This window comes from Mustela nigripes, chromosome 3 (assembly GCF_022355385.1).
Source record: "Mustela nigripes isolate SB6536 chromosome 3, MUSNIG.SB6536, whole genome shotgun sequence".
Lineage (NCBI taxonomy): Eukaryota > Metazoa > Chordata > Mammalia > Carnivora > Mustelidae > Mustela > Mustela nigripes.
The window spans coordinates 128,291,160-128,301,538 of NC_081559.1; positions in this window are offsets into that span (position 1 = coordinate 128,291,160).

Below are 10,379 nucleotides of genomic sequence, written 5' to 3' on the forward strand. Positions count from 1 at the left end.
CAATTAATTATGCAAATAAGTCAATCTGCCTGCAGTTATTAATCAACTATTCTGCACCTAGCAGTGTGCTAGATGGCACATGATGCAGAGTGATGGCCTTCCAGATACATGCTAGTTTCTCGGGAATTATTTTGGGAAATAAAATAACAAAAGCTATTCAAGTTAAAGGCAATTGGTATTTAAAAATCAATGTGCAGTCATTATTTGGTTTTCAGTCATAACCCCAAATCACTGCTCTACACTTGTCCTTTCCACTGACTTGAGGAGGTCATTTAAATTTACAAAGGTCCCTAAATCACAAACATAACTGTCTAGTAACTTTGGGATGGGTGGGTGAGACTCAGACAGAAAGACAAATTGAGTTATGTTCTTCTGGTTGTCTAAGAATATCACTTTGAAGGATTTGGGTGCTTTAAGTACTTCCTTAAAAACAAAACAAACTACACCCCAACACCAACAATAAACCAGCTCTCCTCCTTAAAGAGAATGTTGTGCTTTAGCTTCCTTTTTAAACATTAGGATATAAAAATCTGACATTTGGATCAGCTTCAGGATTCCAAGAGGAAAGAGATGGCATGCTCAAATTGGGTATTTCAAAGAGCCTTTTATTGACAAAGAAAAGAAAAGAATTACCATGGTAGAGTCAGGGTATATGGAACCACAGGGGACAGAGCAGGAACCCAGTAGCAGCTGACGTGCCACTAGTCCCGGATCTGAGAGGCGGAATCACAGATGCTAACAGAAAGGAAGCTATGCAAGCACGTCTTGCAGAGATGACAAGCAGGATCCATTTTTGGCTGTCATTTCTCCTTCCTCCTGCAGATGCTTTAAACATTTTAAAGTTGTCCTTCTTAGTTCTTTACCAGTAGATGAACTGGCATTTGAGGAGCTGAAAAGAGGATAACGAAACAATCACTTCTTCCAGGATTTCACCACTGCTACTGTTCTCTCCAAGACCCCTACTGATCTGACATGCAATCCAATGGACAATGATCTGCTCTTGGAGTTATCATGGAACTCTCAGTTATAAATGATAAAAATCCAGCTAAAATTGGCTTAGGAAAAAGGATCATTTGGATCATGTAATTGAAAAGTCTCAGTTCATAGCTTTTCCCCAATTGTTGTGAAATGACCTGGCTGGTTGGCAAGCCATTCCTATGAGCACAGAGATGACTGTCGGATGGTATGTGCCTGAGTCATGTTCTAACTCTGGGGCTATTAGGGGAATTTACTCCAAATAGAGCACAAGAGCCAAAAGTAGAGGAAGCATGGCTCCCCACAGCAAAGTTAGAATGTCGTTGCCTGAAGAAGGGACAATCCATTAAAATCCATTAGAGTTGTTACCTTGCTTGTCTTACTTGTGAGAAGTATTTGGCATAGATGGCCCCTCTATGAAATACTTCTTTCCTGCCTTCTTTGAGATTATTTAACTTTTTGACCACCTTGGGCCATTTCTACCAGTACTCTCCGTAGTTCATATACTCGTGCCAAGATTTGTTTAGACTAGTGGTGGCTCATATTCCAACATTTCTAAACTCCTGGCTTCCGTTGCCATTGATTGCTTTGTCAACTTTTCCACCTTCGGTCTTTGCTTCCAGTGGGGACAAGGGTCTGACCTCTGCAGATCCTGTATAGTGCTTACCATGGGGATGCTGTAGCAGCTCCAGCACCCAAGTTGAACTTTGCCCTTTCTTACCCTGAAACAAAATCCCTTTCATGGGCTTCGTATGACTTTTCTGAAGAAGTCTGGCATGAACAGGCCTGTGATTATTTTGTCTTGTGAGTCTGTGGCTAGTTGGGCAATGCATCACCTTTTACTTGCTTTCCCTATTTCCTAGACTTACTTGTGTTTTTATCCATACTGTACTTATCCAGGCATGGTACCCTAAAAAAACTACCAGCACACAGCTTTGTCTCAGCATTTACCTCTCAGAGAAACTGGCATAAGATACAAGACTCTTTCTTTGCCTGTCATGCAAATTTGATATTTATCGGGGGTACTTCCCAGGTCCTCTCCATTCCTCACAACCCACATTCTGCCTGGGGAGGCCTCATCTGCTCTCATGATTGGAATCCCTGAGACTCCTAGGTCTCCGTCCAGGCTTTGCTCCTGAGTTCCAGAACCAGCTCCAAGCGAACATCACTACTCAGATGCTCTGCAGGTATTCAAACACAATATGCCCATATGTCCAAAAGTTAAGTAATAGAATCTTGCACTTATTACTCCAAATTGCTTGTGCTTTGACATTTCATATCTTGTGAATGACTTCTTCAAGTAGTCAGGTGCCTACGTTAGAAATCAGAATCATTGCTGACTCCATTCATCCCACGCAGTACAGCCTGTCTCTCCCCAGGCTTTGGCACTTCCATCTCCTAAGGGCACCTTGGTCACATCCATCTTCACTTCATCTTCACTGTCACAGCATGTCCAAGCCATTCTCCCATTTCTCCTATAGCTCTCCAGCCCATTCTTTAGTGAGCGGCCCTTGTAAAACATATCTCAAAGGCTTTCTTTTGTTCTTAAATTTTCCTTAGTATTATGTAGTCTGGCTCTATTGTATTACTCCTGCATATCTTTCTGGCTACTTTTTCTGTCCTTATGAAATCTAGGCTTCAGCTCTACTGATTTTTTTTTTCCTCACAGTCCCATGATCTTTCTCACCTCTAAGTCTTTCCATATTTATTTTCCTTGCTTGAAATGGCTTTCCCTCTCTTGAAATGGCTTTCCCTCTCCTCTTCACTTTGTTGACTTCTACTCATACTTCAGTTCTCAGTCTACATATTACTTTCTTCAGGAAGCCCTCCTGGATCTTCTTTTCCATTAGTTCATGAGGACTGTTCTTGCTGTAGATTCCATGGTCCCCTGTATGTCTGCTCTCATTGCACTAGAGCATTTAATCAGAAAGGTTCACTGTCCTTCTCCTTTGTATATAGGGATGAGGCCTATGTCTACCTTGTCCATAACTGCTTCCCTCAAAAAGTGTCATGGTGACCGACACACAGTAATTGATTAAATATATACTGGAAAAAATAAAAAAAAGAAAACCAACACAAAAACCTCACTTAAAATCATTTTTCTGATTGCAGGTTTCCAAAATTTCAGAAAACAAATGGGGATAGTCTTGCCTTTTTAGATTATTTTAGAAGTTCTCCTTAAAAAATGACAGGAGGTGGCATTTTAATGACTTTGAAGACACTGAACTCTAGGGTAAAATGGACTATCACTCATTCTAAGAAATAACACCACTGAGATGTGGATGCAATTCCTATTACATAATCCAAAGTTTCTCTGGTTTCTGTTTTGAATGCTGGATTTGACAAAATATAGAATGTAATGCTTATCATTTAAAAAAAGTTTTTAAGAATGGGTTTCACAGGAAGTGACTGTTGAAGGACTTGGGGTGGATTGCCTGCCAGGACATGGACTGTCACCCATACAGATGTTCCCATGACACACACTGCATTCTTACACACTTAGTGTCTTTCACTTTTAACAATCCATTGCTTGTCCACAATAGCCCAACTATGGAAAGAACCTAGATGTCCATTAACAGATGAATGGATAAAGAAGATGTGGTGTATATATATATACAATGGAATACTATGCAGCCATCAAATGAAATCTTGTCTTTTACAACGATGTGGATGGAACTAGACGGTATTATGCTGAGCAAAATAAGTCAATCAGAGATAGACAGTTATCATGCATTGTTTCCATCTTATGTATTCCTGTATTTACAGTTTATCATCACTTGAATAGAAATTAATGATAGTGATTTGTAGGGTTATGAAATGAACTTTGGGTTCATAAAGAATGAGAATTTAGAAAATGTGGTAAGTTTCCAAAGATATCAAAATTAATAAAATCTACAAGTGTTGAACATAATACAGTGCTGTATACATATAATAGTATAGCTTTAAACTATAAACACCGGAAATATATAAATTCACCTGCATGATAGGGGACGGGTTTGACACAGGGAGGGGTCTGCCCAGAGGGATTTCCACTTCTCAATTCTAGGTCTAGAGCAAGTTCTATAAACTCAGCAAGGGATTCTTAATATCTAAGCATATTATCTTCTAGAATTGCTTTCTCTTTAGTATTTAAATGCTTCAGTTGGCAATTTTGGAAGCGAATGGAAAAAACAGAGGGCAAGCACCATAAGACAGATACAAAACCTTGTCCTGTGCACTGTTTTGCAGTTTTAAATGTAAATAGGTGTCTCATATATTATGAAGAGAATTGGTTTAAGTCTCTGAAAATCATTTTCTAAGCTCTATTTTACTTGTACCTCTAAATTAAGCCAGGCTGCAGAAATTAAACTGTCTAGGAGATATATGACCAAAAAAGTCCTGTCAGCCAACAATTTCTACATTTACTTTCCCTACAGGATGAGAAAATAACTTTAAATTTTAGGCCATTTCATCCAGGCTCTGTACAAAGAATCATTCAAAGTAGTATCTTCTTCAGTCTCAAGATTAACTCTGTCTTCTAGGATGGCTCAAATGTGGCACCTTCCATGAAACTGCCCCATCTTTTCCTCCCCAGGCAGATCTAGCTCCATGGTCCTTGGAAATGCCTGAGACAGCTCTCTCTCCCATTTGGACTTGGAGTGATTCAAGTGTAGAGGATAGTATTTTGTCCCACATTGTAGCCCTGGGTCAAGCACAGTACCAGTCTTTTTATAGCTCATCAGTAAATATACGCTGAGTGGTAGATGACAACTAAAGAGGCCTCTTGGAGAGACTATTAGAAAACCAGAGGCTGTGATTGTTGGGATGCTCTATTAACACATATTTAAAAATATAACCTACTGTTAAGCCATGGTTCCATTATTTTATTCATTTTGTGGGTAGTTGATTATCTGAAATATGCCTAAGAGATATGATGATATATCCCAAAAGATCCTTCAATTCATTTCAAAGTAGTAATTTTGAAGAGTAAATTATAAAACAAGGCAAAGTTTTGGAGAATAGTAACATCTTAGGGAAGTATATTTTTGGGGAAATAATGTCATTTTTTCTGTATATTTAAGTGGATTTTGGATTAGATGGGAAATGTGATTTTTGAAGTATTTTGATTCAAAACTGTCACATGTGAAATCTGAGTTAAAGATCATTCACATCACAAAATTAGTCCAAAGTCTCCAAAATGGAAATATAGCATGGGAATCCCAGCAGACCCCTAGTTGTCCAAACTAAAACAGACACTACATCAGTAATGCACTTCATTCACATAAACCCCAGAGTAGATCTACTTAAGAAGATCTTTGAGTTTCCACAGAATCAAGCTCTTACTATAACTTGCATATTTAGCAAATACTTAAAATAAGTATATTCTTTTATCTTCAATTTGGGAAGATATTTGAAAAATTGGGATCTAAAAGTATCTGTGCGTGTATGTGTGCACATTCATGTATATGTGTAGAAAATACTGTCACCTCTTTATTACTTTAAGCATAGTCATGCTCTTTCATATGTAAATAAGATCCCATTCAGAAAAATTAGTTTTCATTTTACTACCACCTTCTACTCAAAAATTAGTATGATTTTGTTATATTTATTAAATGTAGGTGAATAAACTGTATCATTTACATATCATTTAATTGATTTAGGCTTTATTTCCCTCTCCCTAAAAAATGTACAAAAAGTGAAGTAATAATTTTGAGAAAATGCAGGAATTTTGGTTGAGTTCTTGCTAAGTATGAAGTAAAAATCATCCTCAAAAAATAGCTGCTTTTCTGTTGAATTATCCTTGATCTTATGATAACTAACTTTGAGATCAAAATGAAGAGGGGGTGAAGAGGTATTTGTAGTAGTTACCCAATCTCTATTTTTATACTGATAAGCTTCCCCTTGTCCAATTAGCATTGAGAATGGTCAAGATTCTGCTGTGATTTGACTTAGGAGGGTATATCATTATCGAAGTAATGTAGATCCTTTCTATCAGTAGTATTGGTCACACAATTTCTCTCTGGATGTTAATTTAATCTATTTAGGAAGAAATTCTTTAAAAATCATATTTTTAAGATAGTAAAGCTGTGAATAGCAAGCTGCACATATAACTACACAGCTGTATGCAGATGACTGCGTGTATAATTAGGGAAACAAATCATCTGCCTGATGTCTAACACTGTGCTAGGTGTTCTAAACAGTGCAGAACAAAGACCTTTAAAATTTATATTGATTTTTGGGAAACTACTGTAAATAAACTTTATAAAATCATTCAGAAAAAAGGCAGGATCAATATTTAAAATTGATGCATAGCCATTACTTTGCTTTTAGTAATTACTAACATGGCTACTTCATACTTGTTCTTTCTAGAGCCCTGACAATTAGGTAAATGTCTGATTGACTTAATCTTTCAAAGGCTCTCAGAGTCATAAACCCAAATGTCTAGTAACTGGGATAGTGTCAGATAGATAGACAGATGCCTGTCTGGGAATGTCATTTGGAAGGATTTCACTGTTGAATGGCCCACTTTCCAAACATAGAAACACAAATCATTTTTAAGTCCTACCTGAAGACTGGTACTGATCAGTGTTCCCTAATAAAGGTAAGGATATAAAACTTTGCCATTTGTATCAGTCAAGGTCACACGAGGAAATAGATAGCACACTGAAATTAGAGTATGTTGAAGAAGTGTCACTGACAAAGGAAATAATTAAAAAGATAGGGGGAAAGTGTAGGGAACCACATAGGTTAGTGCAGAGTATGGAATAGTAGTGCAAATGTTGCCTTTGCTTTGTCTAAAAGAATGAGGGATTATTGACATGAGGAAGGAGAAAGTTCTTTCATAAAGATCAGACCGAGCATAGTAGTGACCTTTGGGGAATACTCAGTTAGCCTGACACGAACTCACAGGAGCTAGGCAGGAGAATAATCCCTGTCCTCTCTCTTTCTCCTCTTTTTCAACTACTGACTCCCCATTGGCCAAATAAGGCTGAGAACAAGTGAGTTCTTTGTGTCCTTTAAATTTGGGCTAGACATGAATGGATGGACAAGGCATGGATAAGGGGAGTGGAAGGGCAAATGGAGGATAGTCAGCACAATGTCAAAACTAATTGTTCTTTTATGTCACTAGGGTTAGTTCTTTAGAACAAAAACACACCTAGTGACTTCACAGCTTTTTTGACAGGAAGAGTTCTTTCTCAATAGAGGGGAGGCTATGTTACGAACGTTTGAAGCCCCGAATGGGAAAATTCCCTTAGGTGGGTGTTAAACTATAAAGGCAAGTGACCTAACAAGGAAGACAATGGGTCTTATCGGTGGAGCAGGTTAATAGGACCCCTTTCGTCCACTGTTCTCTGGACAGCCCATGGGAGGCTAATAAGGCCCAACATCAGACTCTACGAGGGAGACCCAGCCCTTGAGCAATGTGGCTCTTAAGCTCTATGACTGTGGCAGAACCAACGTGACCCCGGCACGGTTAGGAACTGGGTCTAAGCTTTGCTGCTGAGTTAGTATGATTTGGTCTTGTGGTGTAACATGCTGCCTCAGTATTCTACAAGGCTTAATTGCAGTGAGGGTTAGGATAGGACACAATTTCATAGGAGACCAGCCACAGAGAATTGGCCTTACTTCTGTGGGTAAGGTTTTGTGTAGTAACTTCCCAGCTGATCAGGACATTCTTCCGTTTCTACCAGATTGAGGGCTCTTTAAGCAATGCTGGAGTTCTGTGGAGGCTTTAAGTACTAGGACTCAGACACGCTGAGTCACAGGTTCTGATCTCAGGACTGATTCTAATGAGATGAGCTTGGCCAAGTTCTTTCCTTTTTCTGGCTTTAACTTTTCTCAAAATAGTAGTTGGGGAATGATCAGGTGGGTGCTGGATCAGGTTACTGAGAATCATTCCTTCTGATCTAATATCCTGTGGTTGTACCCTCTGTAATTGTTATCAGTGTCTAGTCCTCATCAAAGTTCTTAAAATTATGACCTGAAAAAATTTTTTGAAGATAACCTGTCTCTGTTTAATACTTTGTAAATGCTAGATAGTGAGTACTGGGAGAATTTGGAACGTACCCATAACGTTATAGGAAATGTATGCCTCCTTTTGGGTTTACCAGCAAAGATTTGTGTTTAGGATTGGCTTCCCTATGAATTACTTTAAAAAACACCAGGACATTGAAAATCAGCCCCAAATGTCAGCTAAGGTAAATAGGATATACCTGTTTAGAAAAGGCTCAATTCTAGTTGACCTGCACTTAACAGGTGATGAAGTGATTTGCATAACACCTCTGTGTTTAAAGAGAGTAAGACAGAAAGAAACCAAAAAACAAAATGAAATAAAAAAACTCCTTTAAATATTTTTGAAGTTTTAAATCACATAGTAAATATGTTTTGACTCTTCTAAATAATAATAACTAGTTTCTATATCAAGAGATTAAATATCCTTGTCCCTGAGGGATTGTCTTTCACTCTTTATAATTTTCTGAATTTCTGGAATTTTAATAATAAACTTGAATTATTTTTATTCTAAAAAGTTCCCATTTTCCTCACTGATGCATGGTTGCATGCTAGTGTGGCTTAAGGTCCCAACCTATCCTTACCCATAAACACTGGACCTCTTCTGGCCACTAACTCTAAGGACCTGCTCTGTGGCTGCTGGCCATTTTCTCATACGGGTTTAAAAGCATAGAGGGGATTTATGTGTCATAAAATTAAGTGGAATTAAGTGGAGAATAACTCCTTCAAAAGAAGGCTCTGAAAAAAATTTGTGAGATTTGTGGCACAGGGGAAGGTTATACCTAAAGGTTTTTTTGTTTGTTTGTTTGTTTAAATTATTAGTCCTCCCAAGTACTTCCGTGAAGGTAATTCTGTGACTTTCTTATTTTGAAGTGATCTCTTCCTGGATTTACACTATATTCTATCCTGGAAACATTTCCCTGTGCTTGGGAACTTAGTGCCAAGATTAGCCTTTAATTGACACTGATGTAATTTTCCTGAATGCCAGCTGTCCTCGGACTGGCTTACCTATGACAAGCCTAAAAGAGCAAACATGGTATAAAGCATCTGCGGGCTTCTGAGAGCATTGTTGTTATTGCGACTAGGTATTTCATGGTTCATTTCTTAGCCTCAAAGACCCATCCATGGGAACAAGGCAGCTTCTTCTAAGCAAAGTTCCGCCAGCCTGACAATTACTTCGATCACCTTCCTGTTTTGTAGGTCAGTATTTACCCAGCAGAAATGTAGCAGTACTGCATAACTTTATGAACACTAGTCAAAAAAATCCATTAAGTATTTCAAGTATTCTCTAAAACCATTAGCATAATTGCATAATTGTACTTGGAGATTTCTTTCATCTAGAAAATAAAGCTGTTTTCAATTCCTATGGAAAAGTCTATGATTTTTCTACCATGTTCTTGGGAGATAGAAAAATTTGGAGGACTGTGATGTAACATTCAAAAGAAGTAAATGGTGTAGACCAAGACTGATGGACCGAAAACATAGCTAAGTTGGACCTGCCTCAGGGATCTTCAGAAGGGACCCACTGGATTCCTTTGTTGGCACAAGTCAGCATACAAAAGAATACAAAAGCAGCCAGAAGAAAATCACAGCATCTTGCCTTAACCAAATCTAATTCCCTACTTCCCTTGCATCCGTAGTTCCCTCCTTCTCTTTTTCAAATACGTCTCTGTGCCTGAGTCCAATCCCTCAACCTGTTCATTAGACTTCATCACCTCTAGTTCACTCAAGATCATCTCTGCAATTATTGCCTTCTAAAAATCATTTTTTTTCTCCGAAATGGATCATTCTCATTGACACTCTTTCTATATTTCAATAAACAAAACCAAAAATCCAGCACTCCCTTGAATGTTTCCCTTTCCTCAGTTACTACTTCATTTTTTTACTTACCTGGGTAACAAAACTGGGAATATGGTTTCCAAATCCTTCTCTTCCATTCTGTACTCTTTCTGTACAGTGTTAGGGAGCACCACTCCTCACCTGACCATGACGGGGTTCCTGTCGAAGACAACAGAGATTTCTGTTCTGTCAAAACCAGCAGTCAATCCTCCCTCCTTATCTTATTACAGTTCTCAGCAGCATTTGGCCTGCTTCACTATACCTCTCATTCTTAGAACATTCTTTTCTCTCCAAAACATCACTCTCCAGGCTTTTCTCAGGCTTCCCTGTCTCACACTCTTTCACATCTTTTGGTGACTTCCCTCTCTCTGATCAGCCTTTGCATGCAAGAATTCCGTTCCCAGGACCAGCCATGTTCTCTTTCTCTTTTCTCTCTATCCTGCTCATAGGTGAGCTCATCTAGTGCCCTGGCTTTCAATACTATCTTAATAGGAAGTGTGGAAGTCTGAGAGTTTTTCCTGCCTCTGGAGGTGACAGAACAGTGCTGAGGTTTTAGCTGACAGCACACGGATGCA